Source organism: Equus caballus, chromosome 2, assembly GCF_041296265.1.
Source record: "Equus caballus isolate H_3958 breed thoroughbred chromosome 2, TB-T2T, whole genome shotgun sequence".
Classification (NCBI taxonomy): Eukaryota; Metazoa; Chordata; class Mammalia; order Perissodactyla; family Equidae; genus Equus; species Equus caballus.
The window spans coordinates 81,849,862-81,862,476 of record NC_091685.1 but is presented as its reverse complement, the minus strand read 5'-3'; the positions used below and the strand labels follow the sequence as shown (position 1 = coordinate 81,862,476).

The following is a 12,615-nucleotide window of genomic DNA, read 5'->3' as shown; positions in this document are numbered from 1 at the left end:
GCATAGAACTGAATCTATTTCTCTAACGCTACAATATGCATTCAATACCTAAAACAAACATTATAAATCATCATCTCTCTTCTCTCACTCCAATATTACACTTGTAGCAGGTTTATGCATATTTTAAGTGACTCAGACCATAGTGTTTTTCTTTCTTTAAATAAATTCCATCTTGAAATCTATCACTGATTCCTTTCTCTCATCTAGATAGAAATGATATATCTTTTTATTTTTTTGAGGAAGATTAGCTTTGAGCTAACATCTTTGCCCACTTTCCTCTATTTTATGTGTGGCATGCCTGCCACAGCATGGTTTGATAAACGGTGTGTAAGTCCATGCCCAGGATCTGAACTGGCGAACCCAGGGCAACTGAATAAAGGTGCGCGAACTTAAACACTATGCCACCAGCCTGGCCCCTATAATATATCTTTTAATGTTAATTTTTAAATGTCTTAGGATAAAAGTAAAATGCACAGTGCCATGGCGCTGGCCCAGGGGCGCAGCGGTTAAGTGCGTGCATTCCACTTCGCTGGCCCGGGGTTCACTGGTTCAGATCCTGGGTGTGGATGTGGCACCACTTGGCAAGCCATGCTGTGGTAGGCATCCCATGTATCAAGTAGAAGAAGATGGGCACGGATGTTAGTTCAGGCCTAGTTTTCCTCAGAAAAAAAAACAACAACAAAAAATAAAAATTTAAAAAAAATCCACAGTGCCATGCAATAAGAGAAATGGAAAAAAGCAAAACTTAAGTCATTAAACTATGGTGCTCCTTTTTACTAGCAGAGAACAAAAGAAGTTGGAAAAATGTATATCAAAATTTTTAAAATTTGATACAAAAACTTTAAGTTGTAAATTCTGAATTGAAAATCAGATGGAAGAAAAAGAGACTATAGGGTAGTTGTATGCCTCTCATGACTTGCAGACAGGATTGATTCAAGTTAGAATTAAAAGTGTAAACGTAAGCCAGAAGAACAGATCATCTGAAACAGTTATTTCAAAGAAATATGCCATCGTATATTTTAACCAAGTTTTCCTAATAGAAAGCATAAATAGACAAGTAGTTGAAAGCAAATATTGAAGGTTTACTTTGAGTCTATTCAGTGGAAAATAAGCTTAATTTTATAAAGAGTTTTATTCTATTTTCCTGTTCCTTGAATGTAAAAGATTTTACTCTTAAATTTTATTATTTTCCTTCACCTAGATTTAGCTATCTTCCTAGAGGGCTATTTTTATGAAATAGAATCTTGGGCCAACAACACAGGCACCATCTTGGGTCAGAAGAATTTACTCCCATCTACAACTGGAAAACTTTACTGTCATCTAGAGATGGTGGTAACACAGTAGGGGAGAGAAAGAAGAAACTTCCCAACAGACCCATTGAAAGCTATTTACAGTGGATAGTCAACTCTAAAATGACATCATTGTCTACAATCCAAAGTGGCATCTAATTTATCTGGCAACTGGCAGTATTCACTCCTTATCAATGTTTCTGAGATTCTAAAAACATCTCAAGGCCAAGGCTCAGTTATTGGCCCAGCAGTAGTCAAGACAGGCCTTTATCAACTAAGCAACCAACTCAGAGAGGATGAGAAGATAACGCAGTATTTTATTTAGCCTGAAAAGAATGAACAAATTATAGTTTTACATGTAGAATGAACTAAGTTGTTCTCAGGCCTTCATCAGAATTATCTGTGGGGACTCTAGAATCTGCCTTTTTAGCAAGCTCCCCAAGTAACTGACATGCACATTATAATTTGAGGATCATTGTTCTGGAAGTTTTTCACTTAAACTATTAGCAAATAGGAGAAGTACAAGATACTTCTTGCAGAGTGTACACAGTACACAATAAACAAGAAGGTAATTGAAGGAGGAGAAATCTGTGTAGCCTGCTATTAAAAGTTGTCAATGAAAATACAGAACTTAAGCTGAAACTTAAGAGAAAAGAAGACAATGTTCCCTTTAGATTTTAGAAGCAGAATGACAGAAGGCAAAGAGAAGAAGACATAAACTTGTTATGTGAAAACTCTGAAAAGAGAATGGTCAGAATCTTAGCGAAGCATAGTTTGGATGATAGGCAAGGTAAACCACTTAGATGATGTAGGGCTTGATGTTGTATTCATCTTCTTAAATTTGATGATAATGTAATAAAAAATAGTTAAGGAATTTAATCTGGCAGTGGTATGGAAAATTAATTATTAATATGCATGTGAATAGTCATGGAAAAAAATAGAGGCAAGAAGTTTGACAAAGTAACAGCTTCAGCAACAATGCACTGAGGGAAGACAGAGATTTAGGCTCGGTGTGTTACCCGTCATTTTAGTGTCCTGCTATCGAGATGGAATAAATGTGAGAGAAAAAACTTCCACTATCTCCATTGATTATTCCTTATACCAGAGAAAATAGCCAAGAATGTACTTTTTTTTTCCATTTCAATGGAAAGGAACGTTAAAACAGAAGAAAAATCTAAAAGGTCAATTTGTGTTATTAATCATAATAAATAACTCCGAATCTTTAGTAGCCAAATGATTTCAAGGAAGTTATTTTTCTATTAAACAGTTCAGATTCAAGAATTGTTGCTGTATAAAGACGGTATTACATTAAGATGATAAAGATACCAACTTTCTATTCACTGCCGTATTTTGCTCTTTCCTTAATGATGCACATTGTGATTCATTAAATTGGCACATAACACATAGAATAAAAATTAAGTCAATCTTTAGTAATTCAGATCTTAAAAATAAGCACATTCTTGGGCGGTCCTGGTTGCACAGCAGTTAAGTTCACATGTTCTGGCCTGGGGTTAACCAGTTTGGATCCTGGTTGCGGACCTATGCACTGCTCGACAAGCCTTGCTGTGGCAGGTGTCCCACATATTAAAAAAAAAAAGCAAAGGAAGATGTGCACGGGTGTTAGCTCAGGGCCAGTCTTCCTCAGGAAAAAGAGGAGTATTGGCAGCAGATGTTAGCTCAGGGCTAATCTTCCTCAAAAAAATAAATACATAAAAAATAAACACATTCTGGGGCTGGCCCCGTGGCCGAGTGGTTAAGTTCGCGCGCTTCCTGCAGGCGTCCCAGTGTTTGGTTGGTTCTAATCCTGGGCGCGGACATGGCACTGCTCATCAAACCACGCTGAGGCAGCGTCCCACATGCGACAACTAGAAGGACCCACAACGAAGAATATACAACTATGTACTGGGGGGCTTTGGGGAGAAAAAGGAAAAATAAAATCTTAAAAAAATAAACACATTCTGAAAGATTTCATTTTGTGTATTACATGCATGTCTATAGGAGTTGCTGGCTTCATAAAATTGACTTTGTCACCCATCTTTTCCTCTAAAGATTCTTTACGAATTCATTCTATTGTCACTGTAGTAATAACTCTTGCTATTTTATATTTTTAAGACTTGACATTGCATATATTTTGGAACCTCTTCTCCTGAAGAGGAATTCTAAGACCAAAATACTTAGAAAAATTGAGAAATGCCTTGGGAAATCATTATATGCACTTGAGGCAAAACTGGCAGGGGGAACAATCGGTCTAAAAGAAAATCTATGCAAGGAACAAGGATGAGACTATTTCTAGTGTTGTGTCTGTGACCAAACTCCACTTATTAAGACTTTAACATTTTGTGTTTACTTAGGTGGTGGTGATGCCTCTGCCCTCCCCCTCAGCCCACCTGAGTGCACCTGAAGCTGAGGCACACAGTACCTGGCAAGTTACTTTCTCACCTCAAGGGTCTGTCTCTCTTCTATGGTTGAGATTGTTTTTCAACCCTTCAGGACCAGGAAGTACTGGAGGGCTGAAGAGTTAAGATCATAAGGACAATTTTAAAACAATAGAGCATTATAATCAGTGGAAAAACACCCCAACCTTCCTGTCCTCCAGTGGGACAAGCTTAGGGGTGCTCCATATAGTTTCTCAAAGTGTTTCCCCGTGGGACTGAACCCCAGTTGCACATAGCGATAGACTGCTCATTAACACAAACCTCTTTTTTTCTTTTTTTTTTTGCTTTTCTTCCTTCCCTTTCCTTCTTTCCAGCTTGATTAGTTTGGATCCTCCAAAGGTTCATTTCTTGGGGGAATCCAAACCAAGCAAAAATAAGAGATGTTTATACAAAATGTCTCCAGGAGATCCTGCTGCTACACAGAATTAAATTAAATCAGCTTTCCAAGGGCATCCAACATGTGAGCCATAATTTATTTCAACACTTCTTTATCATTCATAGGGTATATTATTAATCTAGGAACTAAAATCATCATGTTTATTACTTATCTCCAGAAATTTATTAGTGGCTCTTACACACATATTTTGCAAGTGCTATGGTAGTCAGACAGGACCTGTGTGTCAGCCCCTAATGAATATGGACGAGACTATATTGTAGGGAGAAAATGCTTACCATCTGTGATAGCTAAAATATCCATGAAGAAATATGTCAACAATAGCATCCTTAGGGGGCTTGACGGTAAAATCTTGGTAAATGGGGACCTAGCTGGTAGAAGAGGTACGCTAGTGGGATAGTTATGGCTTAGAGTGGAAAAGTTGAGAACATGAAAGAGAGTGGAGGGAGCTCTGTCATATTATTAGTTTCTTTAAGGTTCTGTCCATTACAAAAGCACTCTGCGCTGGCAGTTTTCTTATTTCCTGTCTTCAGTTGCCCTCTCTTCTTGTCCACTGTCCTATTCTCTGAGTCCTTTTGTTTTTAAATCAGAGTAGATATTAGAAACAGAAAAATAAACAGTCGCAAGAGTTGTGAAGGCAGAAAGATATTAGATACTGGTTTGCTCAAACCATCATTTTCCCTCCTCAGTTTCATATACCCAAATTTCTACTTTTAAAGCAACTTCATAACTTTTAAATTAAAACATGAAACTCTTTTGATGTTAGAAAGTAGCGTTTTACACAAGCACCAAGTTGCTGAAGGCTTGGCATATTTCAAAACTTTGATAATTTAAGCCTAATTTTCTCAAGTTGAGAATGTGGTGGGAAATGTCTACCTAGAATCAATAATTTACAACAAATGTGCTTTCTTTTTTTACTTTAATGTCTCATTTTAATTTTTGAAATATTATCTCTGATATTTTGCAGAGCTCTCAAAAAAATATGCACAACATATAATGACAATTATGAGAAATTCTTCATAGCATTTCATCACCTCTAACTTCCTTTCCAAAGTTGCTGATTTTAAAGCTTGTTTTTCAACACTAAAGAAATACCACCCTTTAAATAATATTTGGATGCCTTTTTATGTGATGGAAATGGTAAAATAGCAGCATAGCACTCACCACAGTCCCTCAAACAAGTCCCCATTCCATAAACAATAGCGCGGATCCCAGGATGCTTACGTAATGATGGACGCTTCTGTTTATCAGCTGAAGTGGCGCCGCCATGTGGCAATAGTGTAAATACAGTTTGCAAGTTGCTTGCCAGACCATCCTTAAAATTATTCTTTGTTATTTATGCTCAAACAATACACATTTCACATTTCTCATAAAAATTTCATCAGCATTATATATTATTTGGTTGTCAATTTACATGATTCAAATTCCCTTTGGATAGACACAGTGTGTTTGTTTAGACTAACTTTTCAGAAAAATTCTAAGTCGCATAATGTGTTTAGGTTCAAGATTGGTGATAAATAAATAAAAAGTATGGCCTCTAGTAACAAGAAGGTCAAAGTCTTTTACAATTCTTATGACAAGTAAGCATGAATTCAGATCTATTATAATAACATCTTAAGACATGTAAGAAAGTAAACAAATAAGTATTTAAAAGAGACAGCTGGAATCTGCATATCAGTAGAATTGGAACTCTGTTCTTGATGGCTTTGCCCAGGAAGTCCTTTCTTTGACATACTGGTGCTCAGTTAAAAAAAAAAAAAAGTAATGAGTAAGGAAAAACAATTGCCTAATCTTCTCTGGAGTCCTGGCAATAAGTATGAGATACAAAACTATGGGAGTATTCTGCTATAATCTTAGCTGTAACTAGACCAAAAAAACCATATTTTACTTGTACTAAAATTTCCTCCAATTCAATGACTTTTATATGTTTATTTTAAGTGTAAGCTATAATATTTTAATAAGAAATTAAGTTTATTTTCACGCCCGTCTTTAGCTCAGCAAGGCCTTTGAAATTTTGATAAATGATTTGGCAAAGGTAAAAGTAAATTTGGCTTACTTTGTAGTTATCTATTTTCTGAACCAAAACAATATGCAGGGAACGTTTTGACTCTAAAAAAGATACATTTCTCTATAATTACAGTCTCTTATCTTGCTTGGCTGAGCAAGTGTGGAAAAGAAGCTGCTCTGCATGTATGAATCTAAACGAAGTGCCTACACTAATTGGAAGGTACGGTGGATATTAATAGTAAAGCTGGAGAGCTTTACTACTCTCCATTTGGTTAAATATGCTGTGAAATAATAAAATGATTAAAAACTAGAGAAATAGACTTTGCAGGCATCTTTGGTGTTGTGCATTTAAAAGGCATCGTTTGCTCTTTTTCTGTTTTAAGTGAAATGAATTAACATTAGAAATACTTGAACTTTGAAAACCAACCTCTGTTAAGACAGCAAGTTCCCTGAGATGCCCATCATGAACCAGGAGGTGCATGACTCTCTGAGCCGCAAAACTGGGTGTGGCCAGCAGCCATCTATCACCAAATGGAGACTGCATGTTTTAGATGGGGCTCAACCAGATACTGAAGGCACAAGTCAGTGGTATGAGCAATGGCTCTAATTTCTGTGGCACAACCCCTCTCACCAAGGCTCCCGGATGCTCTCGATATAGTCCCAGATACATAGGAAGGAAAAAAGAAGAAAGTAGCAGAAAAGCCATTAATGGAGTGATTGGAAATGTGATTTACTACAGGAGCAGTAACCGACCATTATAGAGAGCAGTCTTTCCCAAAGTGTGCTCCCTAGAGCACTAGCTATGTGGTTGCCAGTAGGTGTTACCCACGCACACGCAGAGATGAATTCTAGAGTCAGTTAAGTTTGAGAAACTCTTGGTTCCACAATCTGAAGTTTGTTTTGGGGTTCTTGCATCTTCACACATAGTTTTCCCTGACCTCTGAGATTTCCATTCTAGGTCTAATCATGTCTCCAACTAGTTACCCTCAAAAGAAGCAACTAACACATCCCAGAATTATGTTCATCACCTCTTTCCTACTTAATCATCATGTGACTGGTGGGGTTGGTGACATTTCTGATTCAGGAGGTGGGAGGAGGGGACAAGATTTTGCATTTCTAATGAATTCCTATGTGAAACAGATGTGCTGGTCAACAGTATCGTACACTTTGAGAACCACTGCCCTAGAGATTTTGATTTGACTGATCTGAGGAGAGGCCCATTTATAAAAACCACTCTGATGATTCTAATGAGCTACCAGGATGAAGGCCCACCATCTTTAGATTGTGGATGCGTATCTGAGTTCAAAGCAGCCAGGGATACAGACTCAAGGCATTGAGGTAAGTGAAACCAAAGATAACACTGCCCAGCCGTGCTGAGAATGTAAAGGCCTCTGCATTCATGGACCATACAATCTAAAAGAGGAGGCAGAAGAACAAAACATCATAAAATATGTAATCAAAAACCGTGACAAGTGTTTTGAGAGAACACCTAACAGGAATTTTGAGAACTTATAACTAGGAGCTGTGATTTCCTCTGAAGGGGAAAAGAACGCTTCACTGAGCAAGCTGACCATTGAGCTGGGAGCCAAAGGATGGTAAGTCAGAGTTAGCTAGTGTAGATGGAGAGTGCTCCAGGCAGATGGAGTGTTCGAAGGCCTCCCAGCAGAAGTGGGGCATTTGAAGGGCTGAAAGGGGATGAGGCTAGAGACAGCGGCAAGGGCCAGGTGATGAAGGGCCCTGAGGACCAGGACTTTGGATGTAGATTTTCCCTTGTATGATTGCATTAAAAAACAATGAGTCAGTGCATTGGATTACATGAGTGTCTTCTGGAAAGAAAGCCCATAGCTATTTGAGTGAAAGAAGGTTCAGTTGGAGGAAAATTCTGTTGAGCAGACTGGAAGCAAGATAATTATAGAATTATATTCAGTACTGATTTTGATGTTGAATTATTCGCCATTTTATGTGAGAGGACAGAGTACGTGACTTTTCCTTATTTGTCTTCAGGGCCCTTCTCCCTTGATTTCACATCTTAAAACATAGTGGTACTCTGACATGTTTGACTCTCTAGAAGTTTCTACCTTTCCTTCTGAATTTTGAATCAAAATAATTTAAACGGCCCACTGGCATGAGTTTGATCTCCAAAGATGCAATAGGAGCAGTTACTCTCGGTTAGTGGTCAGCAAGTAATCTGGTAATTTTAGGTGAAAATACTGCCAAATTATTACCATTTGGGCGATTTTTACATTTTATAAGAGATTCTTTGAAAACTATTAATCCAGTAGGATGTATTTCAGATGTAGGAATTTTAGACATCTGTCACTGAAGTAAATATTTAAGTAATTTTTAAGGAAGGAGGTACTCTTCATCTTTTCTCATATCATTTTTTTTTTTTTTTTTGAGGAAGATTAGCCCTGAGCTAACTGCTGCCAATTCCTCTCTTTTTGCTGAGGAAGATTAGCCCTGAGATAACATCCGTGCCCATCTTCCTCTACTTTATATGTGGGAAGCCTGCCACAGCATGGCTTGCCAATTGGTGCCATGTCCTCACCCGGGATGTGAACTGGCGAACCCCCAGCCGCCAAAGCAGAACATGAGAACCTAACCACTGCGCCACCAGGCTGGCCCCTCTCATATCATTTAATGTAGGTGCTGTTAAGAATCTCTTTCTCTGGGGCTGGCCTGGTGGTGTAGGAATTCACATGCTTCTCTTCAGTGGCCTGAGGTTCGCTGGTTAGGATCCCAGGCATGGACCTACGCACCACTTTTCAAGCCATGCTGTGGCAGGTGTCTTGTATATAAAGTGGAGGAGGATGGTCATGGATGTTAGCTCAGGGCCAATCTTCCTCAGCAAAAAGAGGAGGATTGGCAGCAGATGTTAGCTGAGGGCTAATCTTCCTCAAAAAAAAAAAAAAAGAAGAATCTTTTTCTCATATGTCAAATAAATTTCAATAAAAATAAAAGAATGTATTTCTCTGTTTCACATAATGTTAGATCTCTGATAATGCATACATCTCTTTGTATTTATAACATACTTTTGCAAAAATTCACATCAGCACCTTCTTCTTACATACGTCATGGTTATCAATTCATCTATTTTCTGCTTACCTGTTACGTGCAACCTATTGCATTCAGTCCAGACAGAAGTCTTTGGATTTTCACACAGCCTAATGAGGTAGACAACATGTAAATTATTTGAATGTAGTAGAATAGGTAACTACACACTGTTAAGTAAATACAGAGAAGAGGCAGATAACTCAACGGAGAGGATATATTAGTTTCCTATGGCTGCTGCAACAAATTAGCACAAACTTAGTGGCTTTAAACAACACAAATTTATTATCTTAGAATTCTGTAGGTTAAATGTCTGACCCAAGAGCAATCGGGCTAAAATCAAGGTGTCGACAGGGCTGCATTCCTTTCTGGCAGCTCTAGAGGGAAATCCATTTCCTTGCCTTTTCCAGCTCCTATCACCTAGCCCCATTCCTTGGTTTGTGTTCCTTTCTCCATCTTCAAAGACAGAAACATCACATCTCTCTGATCCTTCTCCGGCATTACATCTCTTTCTACCCACAGCCAGAAAAGATTCTCTTTTTTTAAGGACTCATGATGATATTGGGCCCACCCAGATAATCCAGTATAATCTCCCGATCTAAGGTCCTCAAACTTAATCACATCTGCAAAGTCACTTTCATCAAGTAAGGTGACATATTCAAAGGTTCCAGGGACTAGGATGAGGACATATTTTTGGAGGACAGAGGCATTGTTCTAACTACCTCAGACAATGGGGATGAAAGAACAAAGCAGAGTGAAAAAGGCTCTCTGGAAGAGATGAACCTTGTACCAAGTCTTGAAGGAGTGGTAGGAATTAGCCAACTGGAGAAGGGATAAAGGGTATATTTTTTTGATACTTTACTAACATCCATTCATCAACAAATATTTATAATGCTCCCTCCAGGTCCCAGGCACTATGCAATATCACTGTAAGTGCAGGACATATTCAAAGAGTTGCAAGTAGTATATTAAAACTGGACTATAGGGGGAAAGTTGGGGTGATAGGAAGACCAAGCTAGAAAGGTAGGCAAGGGCCAGGTCATTAGAGCTTTGAATGCCTGTTAGAAGTTTGCATTTTAATCCTGAAAGTGATGGGGAGCTGCTGAAGTGCCTTAATCAGTAAGTTATGTTATCAAATAACTTTTAAAAAGGTTATTCAACAGTGAAAATCATGGGTAGAATTGTAAAGAAAATAGCATAGTAATAAGATATTGTTAGTGGTGAACGGGAGAAGATTAATTCAAGAGATATTAAGAAAGTAAAACTCACAGAGATGTACGTGCTAGGGATGGACGTGCTAGGGATGGATGTGCTAGGGGTGGACGTGCTAGGGGCGTATGTGAGATGAGGGAGGAGAGAGGGAGAATTGAAGCCGACTGCCAGAATTGCAGCTTGGTTGAATTCAGGCGGTGTTTCCATCAAGACAGGGAACGTGGGAAGAGGAGCAGGTTTGAAATGGATGCGAGTTCTGCTTTGTACACATTCAGTTTGAAGTGAAGTTCTGCTTAGAATATTTGCTAGGTATTTAATTACAAAAAAACTAGATCTCAGGACAGGTACGTGGGCTAAAGTCACATATTTTTGAGTCTTCAACAAATAGGTGGCAACTAAAACCAGGCGGGTGGATCAAAGCAAATAATGAAAAGATATAAAGTGAAAAAAGAAGAGGGGAGGACACCAACATAAAGCGCAGACAGAGGAAAAGGGGTCTATGAAGGACACCAGGAAAGAGATGCCAAAAAGTAAGAAAACAACAACAAAAGGGTTGCTGTGTCAGCCAAAGGAGGACAGAGTGTCAAAAATGCTTGGCCAATCTGACAAAATGAAACAGAAAGGTTAAGTATGAAAATATTGAAAAGGTCCTTTGAATTTGACACCTAGAGGGGAAAGAAATCATTGTTAAGCTTTGTCACTTGTCTGAGCAATTTCAGTGGAGTGGTAGGGCCTGGTACTACCTTGCACTGACTTAAGGAAGGCGTGAAAGATGAGGCAATCTGGAGAAAGAAGCACTCCTTTAAAAAGATAGGCTGGTATTCAATACCAAATGCAAGATCCATGAAAGAAATAATCGATAAGTTGGACTTCGTTAAAATTAAATTTTTCTGCTCTGCAAAAGACACTGTCAAGAGGATGAAAAGACAAGCTACAGACTGGGAGAAAATGTTTGTAGAGGACACATTTGATAAAGGACTGCTATCCAAAATATACAAAGAACTCTTAATTAACTCCACAATAAGAAAACAAACAACCCAATTTGAAAATAGACCAAAGGTCTTAAGACATTTCATTGAAGAAGATACATAGATGGCAAATAAGCATATGAAAAGATGTTCCACATCGCATGCCATCAGGGAAATTCAAATTAAAAGATCAATGAGATGCCACCACACACCTATCAGAATGGCCACAATCTGAAACATTGAGAACACCAAATGCTGCTGAGGATGTGGAGCAACAGAAGCTGTCATTCATTGTTGGAGGGAATGCAAAACACTACAGCCACTTTGGAAGACAGTTTGGCTGTTTCTTACAAGACTAAACATACTCTTACCCATACAATCCAGTAATCATGCTCCTTGGTATTTACTCAAAGGAATTTAAAACTTATTTCCACACAGAAACCTGCACATGGATGTTTATAGCAGCTTTATCATAATTGCCAAAACTTGGAAGCAACCAAGATGTCCTTCAGTAGGTGAATAGATCAACAAGCTGTGGTCCATCCAGACAATGGAATATCATTCAGCACTAAAAAGAAATGAGCTATAAATCCATGAAAAGACATGAAGGAACCTTAAATGTGTGTTACTAAGTGAAAGAAACCAATCTGAAAAGGCAACATACTTTATGATTCCAACTATGACATTCTGTAAAAGGCAAAACTACGGAGACAAGAAAAAGCTCTTTAGTCATCAGGGGTTGAGGAGAAAGAGGATGCATAAGTAGAGCACAGAGGATTTTTAGAGCAGTGAAACTATTCTGTACGATACTATAATGCTGGATACATATCATTATACATTTGTCAGAACCTACAGAATGTACAAGACCAAGAGTGAACCTTATGTAAACTATGGGCCTTGGATGATGATGATGTGTTAATGTAGGTTCACTGATTGGAAGCAATGTGCCAGTTTGGTGGCGATATTGATAGTAGGGGAGGCTGTGAATCTCTAGGGGCCAGGGGGTTATGGGAAATCTCTATACTTTCCACTCAATTTTGCTGTGAACCTAAAACTACCCTAAAAAATAAAATCTATTTTTTTAAAAAGCTGAGCTGGGAAATGCAGAACAAGAACGGTAACTCAGGACACCTGTATGGAAGATGGAGGAGGACAACAAAGCATTTAAGAGTTTAAGAAAAGGAACCTGAGCCTGCTTTTTTATGTGGAAGCAAAAAAGAATCCACAGAGAGTATAAAGAGAATATTCAAAGAGGGAAG

General features: G+C 38.3%; 1 long non-coding RNA gene across 1 annotated transcript in view; it reads right to left on the bottom strand.

Moving 5' to 3' along the window:
• LOC138923286 (uncharacterized) overlaps nucleotides 1-12,615 on the bottom strand; it is a 116,859-nt gene that overhangs the window by 48,350 nt on the left and 55,894 nt on the right. Inside the window, exon 6 of the long non-coding RNA XR_011436717.1 lies at nucleotides 9,231-9,289. This is a non-coding gene — a long non-coding RNA (uncharacterized lncRNA). The remainder of the gene's footprint in view (nucleotides 1-9,230; nucleotides 9,290-12,615) is intronic.